This window comes from Schistocerca nitens, chromosome 7 (genome assembly GCF_023898315.1).
Source record: "Schistocerca nitens isolate TAMUIC-IGC-003100 chromosome 7, iqSchNite1.1, whole genome shotgun sequence".
Lineage (NCBI taxonomy): Eukaryota > Metazoa > Arthropoda > Insecta > Orthoptera > Acrididae > Schistocerca > Schistocerca nitens.
In genome coordinates this window covers 638811197-638819009 of record NC_064620.1, presented here as the reverse complement: position 1 = coordinate 638819009, position 7813 = coordinate 638811197, and positions in this window count along the sequence as shown.

The following is a 7813-nucleotide window of genomic DNA, read 5'->3' as shown; positions in this document are numbered from 1 at the left end:
GCCCGAGGCAGCAATAGACCCTTGGAGACAGGTCGGCCGGAGGACGATGTATTGAATCGCGACGCAATTTGTGTGTTCCATCGTCATTAACAGGCTCTGAACCTTACAATTAACTGTCAGTTTTTCGTCGGATTCGAAAATCTAGACTCACAGGAGATCGACCATAAGGTGCCCGAGGCAGCAATAGACCCTTGGAGACAGGTCGGCCGGAGGACGATGTATTGAAGCGCGACGCAATTTGTGTGTTCCATCGTCATTAACAGGCTCTGAACGTTACAATTAACTGTCAGTTTTGCGACGGATTCGAAAATCTAGACTCATAGGAGAACGACCATAAGGTGCCCGAGGAGACAGGTCGCCCGGAGGACGATGTATTGAATCGCGACGCAATTTGTGCGTTCAATCGTCATGAACAGGCACTGAACCTTACAATTAACTGTCAGTTTTGCGTCGGATTCGAAAATCTAGAGTAACAGGAGATCGACTATAAGGTGCCCGAGGCAGCACTAGACCCTTGGAGACAGGTCGGCCGGAGGACGATGTATTGAATCGCAACGCGATTTGTGTGTTCCATTGTCATTAAGAGGCTCTGAACCTTGCAATTAACTGTCAGTTTTGCGTCGGATTCGAAAATCTAGACTCACAGGAGAACGACCATAAGGTGTCCGAGGCAGCACTAGACCCTTGGAGAAAAGTCGGCTGGAGGACGATGTATTGAATCGCGACGCAATTTGTGTGTTCCATCGTCATTAACAGGCTCTTTGCGTTACAATTAACTGCGTCGGTTTCGAAAATCTAGACTCACAGCAGATCGACCATAAGGTGCCCGAAGCAGCAATAGTCCCTTGGAGACAAGTCGGCCGGAGGACGATGTATTGAATCGCGACGCGATTTGTGTGTTCCATTGTCATTTAGAGGCTCTGAACCTTACAATTAACTGGCAGTATTGCGTCGGATTCGAAAATCTACTCACAGGAGAACGACCATACGGTGTCCGAGGCAGCACTAGACCCTTGGAGACAAGTCGGCTGGAGGACGATGTATTGAATCGCGACGCAATTTGTGTGTTCCATCGTCATGAACAGGCTCTGAACCTTACAATTAACTGTCAGTTTTGCGTCGGATTCGAAAATCTAGAGTAACAGGACATCGACTATAAGGTGCCCGAGGCAGCACTAGACCCTTGGAGACAGGTCGGCCGGCGGACGATGTATTGAATCGCGACGCGATTTGTGTGTTCCATTGTCATTAAGAGGCTCTGAACGTTACAATTAACTGTCAGTTTTGCGTCGGATTCGAAAATCTAGACTCACAGGAGATCGACCATAAGGTGACCGAGGCAGCACTAGACCCTTGGAGACAAATCGACTGGAGGACGATGTATTGAATCGCGACGCGATTTGTGTGTTCCATCGTCATTAACAGGCTCTGAACGTTACAATTAACTGTCAGTTTTGCGTCGGATTCGAAAATCTAGACTCACAGGAGAACGACCATAAGGTGCCCGAGGCAGCAATAGACCCTTGGAGACAGGTCGGCCGGAGGACGATGTATTGAATCGCGACGCAATTTGTGTGTTCCATCGTCATTAACAGGCTCTGAACCTTACAATTAACTGTCAGTTTTGCGTCGGATTCGAAAATCTAGAGTCACAGGAGATCGACCATAAGGTGCCCGAGGCAGCACTAGACCCTTGGAGACAGGTCGGCCGGAGGACGATGTATTGAATCGCAACGCGATTTGTGTGTTCCATCGTCATTAACAGGCTCAGAACGTTACAGTTAACTGTCAGTTTTGCGTCGGATTCGAAAATCTAGACTCACAGGAGATCGACCATAAGGTGCCCGAGGCAGCAATAGACCCTTGGAGACAGGTCGGCCGGAGGACGATGTATTGAATCGCGACGCGATTTGTGTGTTCCATTGTCATTAAGAGGCTCTGAACCTTACAATTAACTGTCAGTTTTGCGTCGGATTCGAAAATCTAGACTCACAGGAGAACGACCATACGGTGTCCGAGGCAGCACTAGACCCTTGGAAACAAGTCGGCTGGAGGACGATGTATTGAATCGCGACGCAATTTGTGTGTTCCATCGTCATTAACAGGCTCTGAACGTTACAATTAACTGTCAGTTTTGCGTCGGATTCGAATATCTAGACTCACAGGAGATCGACCATAAGGTGCCCGAGGCAGCAATAGACCCTTGGCGACAGGTCGGCCGGAGGACGATGTATTGAATCGCGACGCGATTTGTGTGTTCCATTGTCATTAACAGGCTCTGAACGTTACAATTAACTGTCAGTTTTGCGTCGGATTCAAAAATCTAGACTCACAGGAGAAAGACCATAAGGTGCCCGAGGCAGCACTAGACCCTTGGAGACAAATCGGCTGGAGGACGATGTATTGAATCGCGACGCGATTTGTGTGTTCCATCGTCATTAACAGGCTCTGAACGTTACAATTAACTGTCAGTTTGCGTCGGATTCGAAAATCTAGACTCACATGAGAACGACCATAAGGTGCCCGAGGCAGGTATAGACCCATGCAGACAAGTCGGCTGGAGGACGATGTGTTGAATCGCAACGCGATTTGTGTGTTCCATCGTCATTAACAGGCTCTGAACGTTACAATTAACTGTCAGTTTTGCGTCGGATTCAAAAATCTAGACTCACAGGAGATCGACCATAAGGTGCCCGAGGCAGCAATAGACCCTTAGAGACAGGTCGGCCGGAGGACGATGTATTGAATCGCGACGCAATTTGTGTGTTCCATTGTCATTAAGAGGCTCTGAACCTTACAATTAACTGACAGTTTTGCGTCGGATTCGAAAATCTAGACTCACAGAAGAACGACCATAAGGTGCCCGAGGCAGCACTAGACCCTTGGAGACAAGTCGGCTGGAGGACGATGTATTGAATCGCGACGCGATTAGTGTGTTCCATCGTCATTAACAGGCTCTGAACGTTACAATCAACTGTCAGTTTTGCGTCGGATTCGAAAATCTAGACTCACAGGAGACCGACCATAAGGTGTCCGAGGCAGCAATAGACCCTTGGAGACAGGTCGGCCGGAGGACGATGTATTGAATCGCGAGCAATTTGTGTGTTCCATCGTCATTAACAGGCTCTGAACGTTACAATTAACTGTCAGTTTTGCGTCGGATTCGAAAATCTAGACTCATAAGAGAACGACCATAAGGTGCCCGAGGGAGCAATAGACCCTTGGAGACAGGTCGGCCGGAGGACGATGTATTGAATCGCGACGCAATTTGTGTGTTCCATCGTCATGAACAGGCTCTGAACCTTACAATTAACTGTCAGTTTTGCGTCGGATTCGAAAAACTAGAGTCACAGGAGATCGACCATAAGGTGCCCGAGGCAGCAATAGACCCTGGGAGACAGGTCGGCCGGAGGACGATGTATTGAATCGCGACGCGATTTGTGTGTTCCATCGTCATTAACAGGCTCAGAACGTTACAGTTAACTGTCAGTTTTGCGTCGGATTCGAAAATCTAGACTCACAGGAGATCGACCATAAGGTGCCCGAGGCAGCAATAGACCCTTGGAGACAGGTCGGCCGGAGGACGATGTATTGAATCGCGACGCGATTTGTGTGTTCCATTGTCATTAAGAGGCTCTGAACCTTACAATTAACTGTCAGTTTTGCGTCGGATTCGAAAATCTAGACTCACAGGAGAACGACCATACGGTGTCCGAGGCAGCACTAGACTCTTGGAGACAAGTCGGCTGGAGGACGATGTATTGAATCGCGACGCAATTTGTGTGTTCCATCGTCATTAACAGGCTCTGAACGTTACAATTAACTGTCAGTTTTGCGTCGGATTCGAAAATCTAGACTCACAGGAGATCGACCATAAGGTGCCCGAGGCAGCAATAGACCCTTGGCGACAGGTCGGCCGGAGGACGATGTATTGAATCGCGACGCGATTTGTGTGTTCCATTGTCATTAACAGGCTCTGAACGTTACAATTAACTGTCAGTTTTGCGTCGGATTCGAAAATCTAGACTCACAGGAGAACGACCATAAGGTGCCCGAGGCAGCACTAGACCCTTGGAGACAAATCGGCTGGAGGACGATGTATGGAATCGCGACGCGATTTGTGTTTTCCATCGTCATTAACAGGCTCTGAACGTTACAATTAACTGTCAGTTTTGCGTCGGATTCGAAAATCTAGACTCACAGGAGAACGACCATAAGGTGCCCGAGGCAGCAATAGACCCTTGGAGACAGGTCGGCCGGAGGACGATGTATTGAATCGCGACGCAATTTGTGTGTTCCATCGTCATTAACAGGCTCTGAACCTTACAATTAACTGTCAGTTTTGCGTCGGATTCGAAAATCTAGACTCACAGGAGATCGACCATAAGGTGCCCGAGGCAGCAATAGACCCTTGGAGACATGTCGGCCGGAGGACGATGTATTGAATCGCGACGCAATTTGTGTGTTCCATCGTCATTAAGAGGCACTGAACGTTACAATTAACTATCAGTTTGCGTCGGATTCGAAAATCTAGACTCACATGAGAACGACCATAAGGTGCCCGAGGCAGGTATAGACCCATGGAGACAAGTCGGCTGGAGGACGATGTGTTGAATCGCGACGCGATTTGTGTGTTCCATCGTCATTAACAGGCTCTGAACGTTACAATTAACTGTCAGTTTTGCGTCGGATTCGAAAATATAGACTCACAGGAGTTCGACCATAAGGTGCCCGAGGCAGCAATAGACCCTTCGAGACAGGTCGGCCGGAGGACGATGTATTGAATCGCGACGCAATTTGTGTGTTCCATTGTCATTAAGACGCTCTGAACCTTACAATTAACTGTCAGTTTTGCGTCGGATTCGAAAATCTAGACTCACAGAAGAACGACCATAAGGTGCCCGAGGCAGCACTAGACCCTTGGAGACAAGTCGGCTGGAGGACGATGTATTGAATCGCGACGCGATTTGTGTGTTCCATCGTCATTAACAGGCTCTGAACGTTACAATCAACTGTCAGTTTTGCGTCGGATTCGAAAATCTAGACTCACAGGAGAACGACCATAAGATGCCCGAGGCAGCAATAGACCCTTGGAGACAGGTCGGCCGGAGGACGATGTATTGAATCGCGACGCAATTTGTGTGTTCCATCGTCATTAACAGGCTCTGAACGTTACAATTAACTGTCAGTTTTGCGTCGGATTCGAAAATCTAGACTCATAGGAGAACGACCATAAGGTGCCCGAGGGAGCAATAGACCCTTGGAGACAGGTCGGCCGGAGGACGATGTATTGAATCGCGACGCAATTTGTGTGTTCCATCGTCATGAACAGGCTCTGAACCTTACAATTAACTGTCAGTTTTGCGTCGGATTCGAAAAACTAGAGTCACAGGAGATCGACCATAAGGTGCCCGAGGCAGCAATAGACCCTGGGAGACAGGTCGGCCGGAGGACGATGTATTGAATCGCGACGCGATTTGTGTGTTCCATCGTCATTAACAGGCTCTGAACGTTACAATTAACTGTCAGTTTTGCGTCGGATTCGAAAATCTAGACTCACAGGAGATCGACCATAAGGTGCCCGAGGCAGCAATAGACCCTTGGAGACAGGTCGGCCGGAGGACGATGTATTGAATCGCGACAGGATTTGTGTGTTCCATCGTCATTAACAGGCTCTGAACGTTACAATTAACTGTCAGTTTTGCGTCGGATTCGAAAATCTAGACTCACAGGAGATCGACCATAAGGTGCCCGAGGCAGCAATAGACCCTTGGAGACAGGTCGGCCGGAGGACGATGTATTGAATCGCGACGCGATTTGTGTGTTCCATTGTCATTAAGAGGCTCTGAACGTTACAATTAACTGTCAGTTTTGCGTCGGATTCGAAAATCTAGACTCACAGGAGAACGACCATAAGGTGTCCGAGGCAGCACTAGACCCTTGGAGACAAGTCAGCTGGAGGACGATGTATTGAATCGCGACGCAATTTGTGTGTTCCATCGTCATTAACAGGCTCTGAACGTTACAATCAACTGTCAGTTTTGCGTCGGATTCGAAAATCTAGACTCACAGGAGAACGACCATAAGGTGCCCGAGGCAGCAATAGACCCTTGGAGACAGGTCGGCCGGAGGACGATGTATTGAATCGCGACGCGATTTGTGTGTTACATTGTCATTAAGAGGCTCTGAACCTTACAATTAACTGTCAGTTTTGCGTCGGATTCGAAAATCTAGACTCACAGGAGAACGACCATACGGTGTCCGAGGCAGCACTAGACTCTTGGAGACAAGTCGGCTGGAGGACGATGTATTGAATCGCGACGCAATTTGTGTGTTCCATCGTCATTAACAGGCTCTGAACGTTACAATTAACTGTCAGTTTTGCGTCGGATTCGAAAATCTAGACTCACAGGAGATCGACCATAAGGTGCCCGAGGCAGCAATAGACCCTTGGCGACAGGTCGGCCGGAGGACGATGTATTGAATCGCGACGCGATTTGTGTGTTCCATTGTCATTAACAGGCTCTGAACGTTACAATTAACTGTCAGTTTTGCGTCGGATTCGAAAATCTAGACTCACAGGAGAACGACCATAAGGTGCCCGAGGCAGCACTAGACCCTTGGAGACAAATCGGCTGGAGGACGATGTATTGAATCGCGACGCGATTTGTGTTTTCCATCGTCATTAACAGGCTCTGAACGTTACAATTAACTGTCAGTTTTGCGTCGGATTCGAAAATCTAGACTCACAGGAGAACGACCATAAGGTGCCCGAGGCAGCAATAGACCCTTGGAGACAGGTCGGCCGGAGGACGATGTATTGAATCGCGACGCAATTTGTGTGTTCCATCGTCATTAACAGGCTCTGAACCTTACAATTAACTGTCAGTTTTGCGTCGGATTCGAAAATCTAGACTCACAGGAGATCGACCATAAGGTGCCCGAGGCAGCAATAGACCCTTGGAGACATGTCGGCCGGAGGACGATGTATTGAATCGCGACGCAATTTGTGTGTTCCATCGTCATTAAGAGGCACTGAACGTTACAATTAACTATCAGTTTGCGTCGGATTCGAAAATCTAGACTCACATGAGAACGACCATAAGGTGCCCGAGGCAGGTATAGACCCATGGAGACAAGTCGGCTGGAGGACGATGTGTTGAATCGCGACGCGATTTGTGTGTTCCATCGTCATTAACAGGCTCTGAACGTTACAATTAACTGTCAGTTTTGCGTCGGATTCGAAAATATAGACTCACAGGAGTTCGACCATAAGGTGCCCGAGGCAGCAATAGACCCTTCGAGACAGGTCGGCCGGAGGACGATGTATTGAATCGCGACGCAATTTGTGTGTTCCATTGTCATTAAGACGCTCTGAACCTTACAATTAACTGTCAGTTTTGCGTCGGATTCGAAAATCTAGACTCACAGAAGAACGACCATAAGGTGCCCGAGGCAGCACTAGACCCTTGGAGACAAGTCGGCTGGAGGACGATGTATTGAATCGCGACGCGATTTGTGTGTTCCATCGTCATTAACAGGCTCTGAACGTTACAATCAACTGTCAGTTTTGCGTCGGATTCGAAAATCTAGACTCACAGGAGAACGACCATAAGATGCCCGAGGCAGCAATAGACCCTTGGAGAAAGGTCGGCCGGAGGACGATGTATTGAATCGCGACGCAATTTGTGTGTTCCATCGTCATTAACAGGCTCTGAACGTTACAATTAACTGTCAGTTTTGCGTCGGATTCGAAAATCTAGACTCATAGGAGAACGACCATAAGGTGCCCGAGGGAGCAATAGACCCTTGG